The sequence below is a fragment of the Macaca fascicularis genome, chromosome 9, assembly GCF_037993035.2.
Source record: "Macaca fascicularis isolate 582-1 chromosome 9, T2T-MFA8v1.1".
NCBI classification, from domain to species: domain Eukaryota; kingdom Metazoa; phylum Chordata; class Mammalia; order Primates; family Cercopithecidae; genus Macaca; species Macaca fascicularis.
In genome coordinates, this window is record NC_088383.1 from 51652862 (window position 1) to 51666340 (window position 13479).

Sequence of the window (13479 nt, forward strand, 5' to 3'; positions counted from 1 at the left end):
CATGTCCCAGTGCCCATTCCTATTCCTCTGGTGAGAACAAGGAGCTGGTGGCTTTGGATCCTCAGTGAGAGGATTAAAGGAAGCTGAGGATGCTCTGCTGGGAAATTTCCTAAGACATTTATGGGAGAATTATCTGCTGAGGGGTTCATGAGAGCCAAGATGGCAGAGTCCCATCTGCATTTTTGGCAGAGATCCTGGTCTTCTTTTAGAGCCATAATGACCTGGATACAGGGCACCTCTGACCATTTTCCCTGTCACCTGCAAAGTAGGTCCAACTGCAAAATGGTGTTAAAACTAGGGCTGCCATTTTCTGGCCAGTCTTCCTAGTCATATAGTTTGCATTGAGGCTATGAAGCATTGCAAAGGAAAACTAATATAGTTTCCTTCAATGTCTGGGGATCAGACTTGTCCTAACTTTTGAGAATGCATCCAAGGGGAAAATCCTACAGTGTGGAGTGTTGAAGGACTCCACACTGTGTGGAGATGGGCAATTTGAAAAACAGAGAGAAGAAAAAACTAGGGGAATGTGAGCATCCTCGCTCTCTGTCCATTCTCATCAATTGTGAAAGGGAGAGAGCACCCTTTCCATCCCTTTCCCACACTAGACCAGGTATCCCTAGTCTGTGAAGAGCTTCAGATATTGTGCACCCTTACTATATGCTCCCAACCAAGCAGTGACCTCTTCCCCTCATTTGGTCTGTGGACCCCCTAGGTCCATAGGTCTTGCATCTAATTATAGATGACTCTGCCCAATTATAATTTTGTAGCCTTCAGTGATAATCCTCTGCATACAGGCAAAGCATGTCAAAGACAGTGGGGAGGGCTAGAAGCAAGAGGGAAGTTGATTGTTAAATCCCTGAGAATTCAGTGGTAAGAACATGGAGAGAAAATTGGGTACTAGATACATCCAAGGAGACCCCTAAACCTAGACCATAGCACCTAAAATTTACCTACATTCCATCTGGAGGTGGAATTAGTGCAGAGGAGGTGGTGACAGGGCATGCAAAAAGCCATTCTATTGGGGCCTACCTGGGAAGAGACAGGGCAAAGGAGGTGGCATTGGCTAGCAAGAGAGATGCCATGATGGCACGGGCAGCAGGAGCAACTGTGAAGACAGGGTGGTGAGTCCCCAGAGGTCAGTTGTGAGAATATGGAAGTAATCAGAAGCCTTAGGTTCTCTGTCAAGAAAAAAGCATTCTGTGCTTGGGGAGCTCTGTTGGGCATTAGGTGAAAGTGCTCTAGTTGAACACACAAAGTGGAGATGCTAGGGAGATTGCTCAGTATGCTCAGCATTCTCACAGTCTATGCTGCATAGAAGCAGATATGTGAGAGGAGACAGTGGCGAGCACAGTCTCTACCTCACGACAGGATGGAAGTCACAGCACCAAAAGGTATGGCCAAGCCTGGAGTTCCAGAAAGTGTCCTCAGTTCTTGTCTTTTTGCATGAAAGAATTCAACCAAAACACCAGTTAGTAAATCCAGCAAAACATTTATTGTGCAAGTAACAGTATGCTTTAAGAGAAGAGTGGGCTGACTTGGCTGGGAACAGCCTCAATACATTCTGCATTTGATCTTTTCTCTCACTTTCTTCTTTAGGTTCCTGCCTTTGTTCTTGCCCAGTTCACACCCAGGCTGGCAGACCCTCCCTTACTCTTGGTTAATGTGCATATGCAGAACCCAGTGATCAAGACAAATTCTACCCAATGATGGCATTGCTCATTACCTCCACCCCAGGAAGGTAGTATAGCACTCAAATTTGTACTCATTGTGCCCACACAGCTCTTAAGAATTCCCCTTTGGCCTTTCCCCTTCTTTATCAGATTGTAGTTAACACATTCTGACAGTTCAACCATAGAATGAGTAATTACTGAGCATCTTAAGAGTCGTTCTGCAGTGTTTCTTCCTACATAGCTACCTTTCCTCCTGCCTGTTAATGTCTGACTAACTGGCTACCCTAACAGTTGGATTGAAAAGTTCTTGTTCAGTTGAACCTTGAAAGTTTGAAAGTGTCATGTCCTAGGGAGCTGGGAACCCTGTGCAGTTTTACATGGAATTCTGAGTAGAAAGAACAGAATGTATTCTGTTTGGTCACATTTGCTATTTAACTACTCCTGATATCATTGCCATCTCAGCCATAAATCATTTGAGTGATGGTAAGATAGACAAAAGTGAACTTCACTTTAAGAATTCAAATATTGTTTTAAGTATTTAAAAACCACTGTACAATTGCACAGCAACAGGCACATTTTGCAACAATTGAACTGAAATGCTGTAAGTACAACAGCAATTAAGGATGTAATCATGTAAGAAAAAAGAATGAGTTCATGTCCTTTGTTAGGGACTTGGATGCAGCTGGAAACCGTCATTCTCAGCAAACTATGACAAGGACAAAAAAATCAAACACCGCATGTTCTCACTTATAGGTGAGAATTGAACAATGAGAACACTTGGACACAGGAAGGGGAACATCACACACCGGGACTGTTGCGGGGTAGGGGGTGGGGGGAGGGATAGCATTAGGAGATATACTCAATGTAAATGATGAGCTAATGGGTGTAGTACACCAACAAGGCACATGTATGCATATGTAACAAACCTGCACGTTGTGCACATGTACCCTAGAACTTAAAAAAAAAAAAAGAAAGTAAGCCAAAGCATCTCCAAGTATAACTTTGGTTGTTAGGCAATACCAGTACATTTCCACAATCTAACTTAAATGCAATTTTTACAGAAATTTAAAATGTGCTGGTATAGTTACATTTGTTGAGTAAAGTTAAAAAATGAATATCTTTTGACAATTAAAACCCCAGGGACTTAAAAAAAAAAAAAAAAAAAAGCTGTAAGATTTGTTTCCTTTCCTTAGAAACACAGATAATTATGACCTTTATTTAAAATGCATGAGTCAGTTAGACAACTCAATATCTTGCCAAAAATATAGAGAGAACTATATCAGAAGTCTGACAACCAAAGAAAAAACAATACTATACCTAACTTTTGACAAGTCGTTCTCCAATCTGATATTTGAAGACAATGAGCTTGAAGTAGGAATCATTAAGGTTTCTCTTGGGATATGTATTCTGTTGAGATCTAAATTATCATTAAGATTTCCATTGCATGGTGACTCTAGGACTGGCCTTGTAGTATGAGAAGTAAATAAAGATCTGCTCCACTCATTTTCTTGAAGAAGTTTGGTACTGACATCTGCTAGAATTTCTTTAGGTCTGTGAAGATTGCAAAAGACAGATACTGAGTATTTTGTTTTTTAACAAATGTGTCTAAATGACTTGCGTTGTTTAAATAGTGACCATGAGTCAATGAAAGATACAACAAACCATGTTTTAACTCTGAAAGTGTATTAGAGCCTATATGCTGTACACAGTTATAATTTTAAAGTTGTTGTAAAGAAGTATATATATTTCTCGAGGATTTCCAACAAATAAGTAATTCAAACAAAGTAGGGAGGGAAGAGCAAAAGCTATTAATGATGTATGGATTAACAAGTCACACTTGTTGCCTTCTGAAATGGCTCTACTTATAAGATTCTTAAAGATACCATTAGAAATATTTGTGTTTAGCCCAGGCACAGTGTCTCATGGCTGTAATCCCAGCACTTTGGGAGGCAGAGTCAGAGGATCACCAGAGGTGGGGAGATTGAGACCATCTTGATCAACACGGAGAAACCTTGTCTCTACTAAAAATACAAAAATTTGCTGGACTTGGTGGTGCATGCCTGTAATGCCAGCTACTCGGGAGGGTGAGGCAGGAGAAACACTTGAACCCTGGAGGCCGAGGATGCGGTGCGCCAAAATCGGGCTATTGCACTACAGCCTGGGGAACAAGAGCGACATTCTGCCTCAAAACAAAAACAAACAAACAAACAAAAAGAAATATTTGTGTTTAGGCCGGGGTCGGTGGCTCACACCTGTAATCCTAGCACTTTGGGAAGCCGAGGCGGGCGGATCATTTGAGATCAGGAGTTTGAGACCAGCCTGCCCAACATGGTGAAACCCCGTCTCTACTAAAAATACAAAAATTAGCCGGGCGCGGTGCTGGGTGCCTGTAATTCCAGCACTCAGGAGGTTGAGGCAGGAGAATCGCTTGAACCTGGGAAGCGGAGGTTGCAGTGACCCGAGATTGTGCCACTGCACTTGAGGCTGGGTGACAGAGCAGAGCAAGACTCCATCTCCAAAAAAAAAAAAAAAAAAAAAAAAGGCCAGCAGTGGTGGTGTGGTGGTTGCTCACCCCTGTACCCAGCACTTTGGGAGGCTGAGGATGGCGGATCAGCTGAGTTCAGGAATTGGAGAGCAGCCTGAACCACATGGCAAGAAACCCCATCTCCACTAAAAATACAAAACTTAGCTGGGCGTGGTGGTGGACGCTTGTAATCCCAACTACTTGGGAGGCTGAGGCAAGAGAATTGCTTGAATCTGGGAGGAGAAGTTTGGAGTGAGCCGAGATCCCACCATTGCACTCCAGCCTGGGCGACATAGGGAGATTCCATCTCAAAAAACAAAGAAAGAAAGAAAAGAAAAGAAAAAAATACTTGTGTTTCAAGAGTAACTACATGAAATGTTAAAGATGCTAATTCGCTGGACCAGAGTAACCATTGGACTGTGTATAAATATATTAAAACATCATGTCTTACTCCTTAAATATGGACAGTAAAATAAATAAAATGAAGCTTGTATTTAGTAAACCAGTTACAGCAAACAAAAAAACACACTGTCTCTCAAAGACATTTTCTTTCTTTCTTTTTTTTTTTTTTGAGACGGAGTCTTGCTCTGTTGCCCAGGCTGGAGTGTAGTGGCCAGATCTCGGCTCACTGCAAGCCCCGCCTCCCGGGTTCACGCCATTCTCCTGCCTCAGCCTCCCGAGTAGCTGGGACTGCAGGCGCCCGCCACCTCGCCCGGCTAGTTTTTTGTAGTTTTTAGTAGAGACAGGGTTTCACGGGGTTAGCCAGGATGGTCTCGATCTCCTGTCCTCGTGATCCGCCCGTCTCGGCCTCCCAAAGTGCTGGGATTACAGGCTTGAGCCACCGCGCCCGGCCCTCAAAGACATTTTCAAACATTTCTATTGAACACTCTTGTACATTTCACCCATTATCTGAGAAAAACTAAGCATTTGGTACCAAGGAATCATTCAGAACAACAACTCTCAGGGGAGAAGGAGACGGCTGAGATCAAAGAGAACTTAATCATCTCCAAAGGCATTTTGCTCCTAAAATCGTGGCCAAGGCATCAGAAGTAGGGCCTGCCCTTTTGGTCTTCCACCCACCGCTTCAGGCTGACCAAGGTGTTATTTTTCACCACTTTATGAATTATATTTCCTTTCAAGCCTGTGTTTACCATTCCCTATTTCACAACTATGCCTTTATGTGGAGTGGAAAAACTGTACAATATACTTTGTTCCAAGGTGACCTCTAAGGATAATACCAAAGATTGCAATCAAGGAAAGTTAATTTACTGAGTGCCAGAATGTGCAAAGGAGGAGAAGTACCTGACCCTTTTTTAAGTTTAAGTTGTAATCTTATCAAAAATAATTAAACTAATTAATATTTCTATATAGAGGAATGCTGACAAACAATTGTATAACAGTATGACTGTCTAAATTATGAAGCTTCAAGATACTTGGCAGAAAAATTAATAGATCAGGTTAACTACATAAGAATATTAAGGGGAAAAGGAACCATATAAAACCAAAAATCAGGCCAGGCATGATGGCTCATGCTTGTAGTCCCAGCACTGTGGGAGGCGAAGGTGGGGAGATCACCTGAGGTCAAGAGTTTGAGACCAGCCTGGCCAACATGATGATACCCCGTCTCTACTACAAATACAAAACTTAGCTGGGCGTGGCGAGATCATGAAAGGTCATACTTGGGAGTCTGAGGCCGGAGAATTGCTAGAACTCCGGAGGCACAGTTGCAGTGAGTCCAGATCATGCCACTAACTGCACTCTAGTTTGGGCAACAGAGTGAGAATCCATCTCAAAGAAACAGAAAACAAAAGAAAAACAAACAAACAAAAACCCCCACCAAAAAAAACAGGGGAGTGGTATGAATTGTCCTAGACTAACATTTTAAAAGTAAGTTCATTTACTAACATCTTTTTCCAAAATTGTCTAATCTAGTTAGCTTTTGCTTCCCCCAATCTTATGAATCTGTCTCACTAAAAATTATGCTTTTGAGGCAAATTAATGGTCTTCATTTATTTTCTGTGATTCTGTCTTTGACGTACTTGCTTAATTTATCTGACAGAGATTCTCTAGCTTTTAATTCTTCTAGATGCAGTTTCTTATATGGTTCCAATTCTGCTGTAGTATAATCTGCTTGTGAAGTGTTTGCTTTGTAGAGTTGGAATTCCAGATTTCCAATTATAAGTTCCATCTGACCTTACATGGAAGCAATGTTTTCTTCTGGTAACCACTGTAGCTCTTCTTGAGATGTTTCTTGTGTCTAAAACAAATTAAAAGGGTACATAAAAAATTATAGCCTGAATAACTATCGTATATTTGTTTCTTTTTGTTTTGGGTCAGTGATATAGAGAGCATTTTTAACTATATGAAAAAAGAATCTCAAGTTTAATATATTTATTGTCAGTATCAGCTAAGTTAATAATTTAATCTGAATTATAAACAAATGAAATCATACTTTTGGTAGTACTCATGAAATGTAACACTCCAAAGAATAACAGAATCAATTTAAATTCTAAAAAGTTGAACAATATAACTTAAGAATATTTTAAGAGTGTAGTATAATTTTTAAATCACATTTTTCTTTCTCTATTAGTCTTGTTTTATGCCAACTGATTTTAGTTAATCAAATGATTCACTAATGAGAATCATTATTATGGAAGATCAATTTAGTTACAATAATGGTGGCAAGTGAAATATTTAGAGAGAGAAACAGATATCACCTTCCTTCTAGAAATCTACCAAACAGATTGCTATAAGAGAAGTAGAGGAAACACATACAATGTTTATATCCAAACTATAATTTGCAGTGAAATGAATGAAGGCACATAATGGATAATAAACTAATCTGTAAAAATAGATTGACTTTTTCTAATTGTTCTATTATCTCCTGCCTTGCTCTTCTTCAACCTCCTGTTTATGGTGTTCCGATAGACCACGTTCTAACATATTCATTTCCATGTGACTTTTGAGGTTCACTAGTTCTTCTTCCAACCTCTCCTCATCCATCTGTAGTGTTTCACATTTATTTTGTATCATTTTCATATATAATGCCTGTTGAAGAACTTCAATCTCTCCATCCACATGTCGATCTTCTGAAGATGCAATTTCCACTGCCTCTATAGGATCAAACAATAAGGTTTGGTAATGAAGAAGGAAGACTGAGAATAGTCTAACATAAAAGTAGTAATTTTTAGTTGTAATAAAGTTCAGACACAGAGCCAAACCATATCAAAATGTAAATTACACTTTTAGCTGGGGGACAAGATGGTCAACCAGATGCAGTCAGGAAACACCTCTTCCACAGAGAGAAAACAAAATATTAAGTAAATCGTCACACTTTGAACAGATCTTTGGGAAAAAAGGAAATACATGAAGTCAATAGAGCGGCAATACAGACACTGAGTTTGAAGAGGGAGGAAGCTAGGAAGCCAGACGGAGTCACCAGACACCAGGACCAGCTCTTGGTCCAGAACGGGACCTAAGGAAGGAGAGAGTGAAGGAACTATGGGTCACAAGCTTGCCATGGACCTCTAAGATCCTAGCTACAAGAGATCCCATGATCCACACAGACATTTGAACTGGCAGAGGGCACTGCCAGGAGAGTAGGGAGAGGCGGAGCTCAAACATGCATGGAGCCCAAAAGGTTTCATGCATGAGGCAGCTGTAGCAAAATACAGGAATAGGCACCCATTCCTCAAGGCTCTCCATCTTTCTCTGCATGACTCTAGTCCCTGCTGACAGCTGGACCAGGAGAGAGCAGGGCTGCCTTTCCTGAGGGTCTGAAGTGCATCTGATCTGTACAGCCCCTTTTCTGCCGGGCCCTTCCCCAGTTGATGCCTGGTTGCTCCCTCAAGGGTGTACACATAGCACAGCCTCCACTGTACCACCTGAGTGTTTTTCTGGCAGACCAAAAGCAGTTTTCCTGCTCCAGCACAGCTTATGCCTGAGGTACAAGAGGATACAGCTACAAGACCTGTCCCAGCTTCCCAGAGTTTGAGCACAGTTAAGGGGTATTGAGCTCATAACTGTGGCCCGAGCTCAAGTTGGGGTGGCGATCCTACTCTCAGAACACTGAGAAGAGTGAGGCACAGGAAAAAACAAATAACTCCATCAAAAAGTGGGCAAAGGATATGAACAGACACTTCTCAAAAGAAAACATTTATGCAGCCAACAGACACATGAAAAAATGCTCATCATCACTTGAATCAGAGAAATGCAAATCAAAACCACAATGAGATATCATCTCACACCAGTTAGAATGGTGATCATTAAAAAGTCAGGAAACAACAGGTGTTGGAGAGAGTGTGTAGAAATAGGAACACGTTTACACTGTTGGTGGGACTGTAAACTGGTTCAACCATTGTAGAAGACAGTGTGGCGATTCCTCAAGGATCTAGAACTAGAAATACCATTTGACCCAGCCATCCTATTACTGGGTATATACCCAAAGGATTATAAATCATGCTGCCATAAATACACATGCACATGTACGTTTATTACGGCACTATTCATAATAGCAAAGACTTGGAACCAACCCAAATGTCCATCAACGACAGACTGGATTAAGAAAATGTGGCACATATACACCATGGAATACTATGCAGCCATAAAAAAGGATGAGTTTGTGTCCTTTGTAGGGTCATGGATGCAGCTGGAAAGCATCATTCTCAGCAAACTATAGCGAGAACAGAAAACCAAATACCGCATGTTCTCACTCATAGGTGGGACTTGAACAATAAGATCACTTGGACACAGAAAGGAAAATATCACACACCAGGGCGTATTGTGGGGTGGGGGGAGGGGAGAGGGATAGCATTAGGAAACATACCTAATGTAAATGACTATTTAATGGGTGCAGCACCCCAACATGGCACATGTATACATATGTAACAAACCTACATGTTGTGCACATGTATCCTAGAACATAAAGTATAATTTTTTAAAAAAACACACATCTTGGCTGGAATACCATAAGCAGTGAGTTTTATCTCAACAACAGTAGAAAAGCAAGCAGATACAGAGTAAGCAGGAAAAAAATAGAGAACTTAGAGGACTCCATATGTTAACTCTATAGTTGTGAGTTTTTAAAATAATAACCATTTAAGCCCTAAATTTTCCTGATGTAATTTTGCCTTTTTATTTTAAAATGTCCAAAAGAAACATCATACTATGTAGCCACGAGGAGTCCAAGAATCCTAGCATATCTGAATGTTTGAGAATCCTATTCTGTTTCTTATTAATATCTAGAGAGCAAAGGAAATTCTATAAATCTTGTAAGAAAATGCCAGGAGGTTAGCCCAGTGTTTTAGATAGTGGCAACTAAGCTAGTGTCACTTTTTAGAAACAAGTAAGGGGGAAACGTCAAACAAATTCAAAGGAGCCCAAGATAAAAACATTCATATAAAATATAACCTTGCTGTGTAAATCAAACAAAATATAAAACTATGTGTGCAAACTAGAAAATAAATGCTTCACAAACAGAAGGTAAGTTCTGTAGAAACCAAGAGTACACAATCCAGAAAGATGTTTGTCTTTATAGCAGAAAGGACTTACCAGAAATGACAAAAAAGCTTTCATTGTTCTAGGAGGGATATATGGTCTTTTATTAAAGGAGCCTTATTCAAACCAGACCTCAACATACCAAAAATCATGTATCAAATAACTGAGGTTTAAACTGAAAGAAGACTCACCAGGGCAGAAAGGGTGACTTATAGAAGCAGAGCGCTAAAGGGTATAAAGTGAAGACTGCATACATGCTCCAAGAATCACCAATTCCTTCCAATTGTAAACTTTGCAGGTCCCATTTATGACACCATATGTGTAAACCTAAACAGCAAACAAAGAGTCTCTAAAGTAAAAAATATTTACTTGGAATAAATTATTGTAATGAGAATGTAAATGTCATAGTAAACCATGTGCATATTAATAGAGGTAAAGAAGAACAAAATTTTTATTTTTATTTTTTTTTTATTTTTTTTTTTTTTATTTTTTTTTTTAATTTATTTATTATTATTATACTTTAAGTTGTAGGGTACATGTGCATAACGTGCAGGTTTGTTACATATGTATACTTGTGCCATGTTGCTGTGCTGCACCCATCAACTCGTCATTTACATCAGGTATAACTCCCAATGCAATCCCTCCCCCCTCCCCCCTCCCCATGATAGGCCCCGGTGTGTGATGTTCCCCTTCCTGAGTCCAAGTGATCTCATTGTTCAGTTCCCACCTATGAGTGAGAACATGCGGTGTTTGGTTTTCTGTTCTTGTGATAGTTTGCTAAGAATGATGGATTCCAGCTGCATCCAAGTCCCTACAAAGGACTCAAACTCATCCTTTTTTATGGCTGCATAGTATTCCATGGTGTATATGTGCCACATTTTCTTAATCCAATCTGTCACTGATGGACATTTGGGTTGATTCCAAGTCTTTGCTATTGTGAATAGTGCTGCAATAAACATACGTGTGCATGTGTCTTTATAGCAGCATAATTTATAATCCTTTGGGTATATACCCAGTAATGGGATGGCTGGGTCATATGGTACATCTAGTTCTAGATCCTTGAGGAATCGCCATACTGTTTTCCATAATGGTTGAACTAGTTTACAATCCCACCAACAGTGTAAAAGTGTTCCTATTTCTCCACATCCTCTCCAGCACCTGTTGTTTCCTAACTTTTTAATGATCGCCATTCTAACTGGTGTGAGATGGTATCTCATTGTGGTTTTGATTTGCATTTCTCTGATGGCCAGTGATGATGAGCATTTTACTCAGTGAAATAAAAGAGGACACAAACAAATGGAAGAACATACCATGCTCATGGATAGGAAGAATCAATATTGTGAAAATGGCCATACTGCCCAAGGTAATTTATAGATTCAATGCCATCCCCATCAAGCTACCAATGAGTTTCTTCACAGAATTGGAAAAAACTGCTTTAAAGTTCATATGGAACCAAAAAAGAGCCCGCATCTCCAAGACAATCCTAAGTCAAAAGAACAAAGCTGGAGGCATCACGCTACCTGACTTCAAACTCTACTACAAGGCTACAGTAACCAAAACAGCATGGTACTGGTACCAAAACAGACATATAGACCAATGGAACAGAACAGAGTCCTCAGAAATAATACCACACATCTACAGCCATTTGATCTTTGACAAACCTGAGAGAAACAAGAAATGGGGAAAGCATTCCCTATTTAATAAATGGTGCTGGGAAAATTGGCTAGCCATAAGTAGAAAGCTGAAACTGGATCCTTTCCTTACTCCTTATACGAAAATTAATTCAAGATGGATTAGAGACTTAAATGTTAGACCTAATACCATAAAAATCCTAGAGGAAAACCTAGGTAGTACCATTCAGGACATAGGCATGGGCAAAGATTTCATGTCTAAAACACCAAAAGCAACGGCAGCAAAAGCCAAAATTGACAAATGGGATCTCATTAAACGAAAGAGCTTCTGCACAGCAAAAGACACTACCATCAGAGTGAACAGGCAACCTACAGAATGGGAGAAAATTTTTGCAATCTACTCATCTGACAAAGGGCTAATATCCAGAACCTACAAAGAACTCAAACAAATTTACAAGAAAAAAACAAACAACCCCATCAAAAAGTGGGCAAAGGACATGAACAGACATTTCTCAAAAGAAGACATTCATACAGCCAACAGACACAAGAACAAAATTTTTAATGTGGAGGATTGCATAGTTGTTTTTGAATTAATTATTCTTGGCTGCAAAGATCAGTAACAAGGGTGAGGAGTCTGAGGTTAGACCAGCAGTTTCTGGGCCTGTGTCACTGCAGGTGTCTTTTCTGTGTAAGGCTGCAATGCCCTTTGTGCAAGGTTGCGGTTTTTTAAGTCTTTTCTGATAGTTTTTGTTATCAGACATATAAACATGACAGTCCTCTAGTGATGGCCTTCTTGGGTCTATTTGCCCAGGTTTTCTTTTTTTTTTTTTCTTTTTCTTTTTTTTTTTTTTTTTGAGATGGAGTCTCGCTCTGTCGCCCAGGCTGGAGTGCAGTGGCCGGATCTCCGCTCACTGCAAGCTCCGCCTCCCGGGTTTACGCCATTCTCCTGCCTCAGCCTCCGGAGTAGCTGGGACTACAGGCGCCTGCCACCTCGCCTGGCTAGTTTCTTGTATTTTTTTAGTAGAGACGGGGTTTCACTGTGTTAGCCAGGATGGTCTCGATCTCCTGACCTCGTGATCCGCCCGTCTCGGCCTCTCAAAGTGCTGGGATTACAGGCTTGAGCCACCGCGCCCGGCCTGCCCAGGTTTTCTTAGTCTTAGTGAGACCATTTTGATTCTGATAACTTCCAGAGGGGTAAGGTGTACACGAGAGCAACATACCTTTTGTTTAATTTTGCTGTCAATGTTAAAGTTTTCTAATACAGAGTATATTAAGAAAAAGAAGGAAATATAATTAACCAATATTTATATTAAATTTAAAGATTACCCTGGCCTTTATTGGGAACCTGATAAGATCTTATTTATTTCAGCATGAGTGTGCATAAATTTTACATCAGATAGAGTTTCTGTGCAATGTGAATATTGTAAGATTGTTCATTTTGTTAATTTGATCATTTTAAAACCATATTAAATGAAAATAAAACATATAGAATATTTTAGCTTTAATCCCCATCAGAGACAAACAAAAACATAAACAATGTAATGCATTTAAATTTAGCCATTAATATAAATTGAATTTTATCCTGCTAATAAAACAATAATTTACAATTCAAACTTTATGCATTAAGTCAAAAAATTAAAGAAGGAAAAATTACAACATTAGATCCTAGAATAAAGTATTTGATGATTACACATGCAAAATAGCATAATTTAAAAGTTCTTAGTAAAAAAGGAAAATTCTGCAAATATACTAATCAAGAAAAAACATTAGAAGTATTTCAATAAAGGTAAAGTTAAAAGATGGAGGGGACTGAGCTCTCACAATTCACCACTGTGTGAGATGGCTGAGTAGGAACCAAAACAAGGAAGAGAAGAAAAACAGGAAAGAAGCTGATTCAAAGAATCTGAATTGTAGCTGTTCACAGATGACATGGATGTAAACTAGAAAAGGAAGAAAATCTATTTTAACATTCAGAACATGAACTGTTAGAAACACAACATCCAGAAAATTGGGTAAATGCATGGTCAACATACTACTCTTCAGTAGTAATAATGGATGAACAACAGGAATAACAACAGCATAACACAGACAATCAACGTCTATCTTGATTATCAAATGTACCAAAGTACACATTTACAAGACATGTCTAGGCCTGCAA

The 13479-nt window shown here is 39.7% G+C and overlaps 1 long non-coding RNA gene across 1 annotated transcript; it reads right to left on the reverse strand.

Moving 5' to 3' along the window:
* Positions 1–1473: 1473 nt before the first annotated feature.
* LOC141407598 (uncharacterized) lies at positions 1474–6451 on the reverse strand. The gene is made up of 2 exons (XR_012417235.1): positions 6234–6451; positions 1474–3221 (listed from the first exon to the last, which is right to left on the reverse strand). It is a non-coding gene; the product is annotated as an uncharacterized lncRNA (long non-coding RNA).
* Between the last annotated feature and the right edge of the window lie 7028 nt (positions 6452–13479).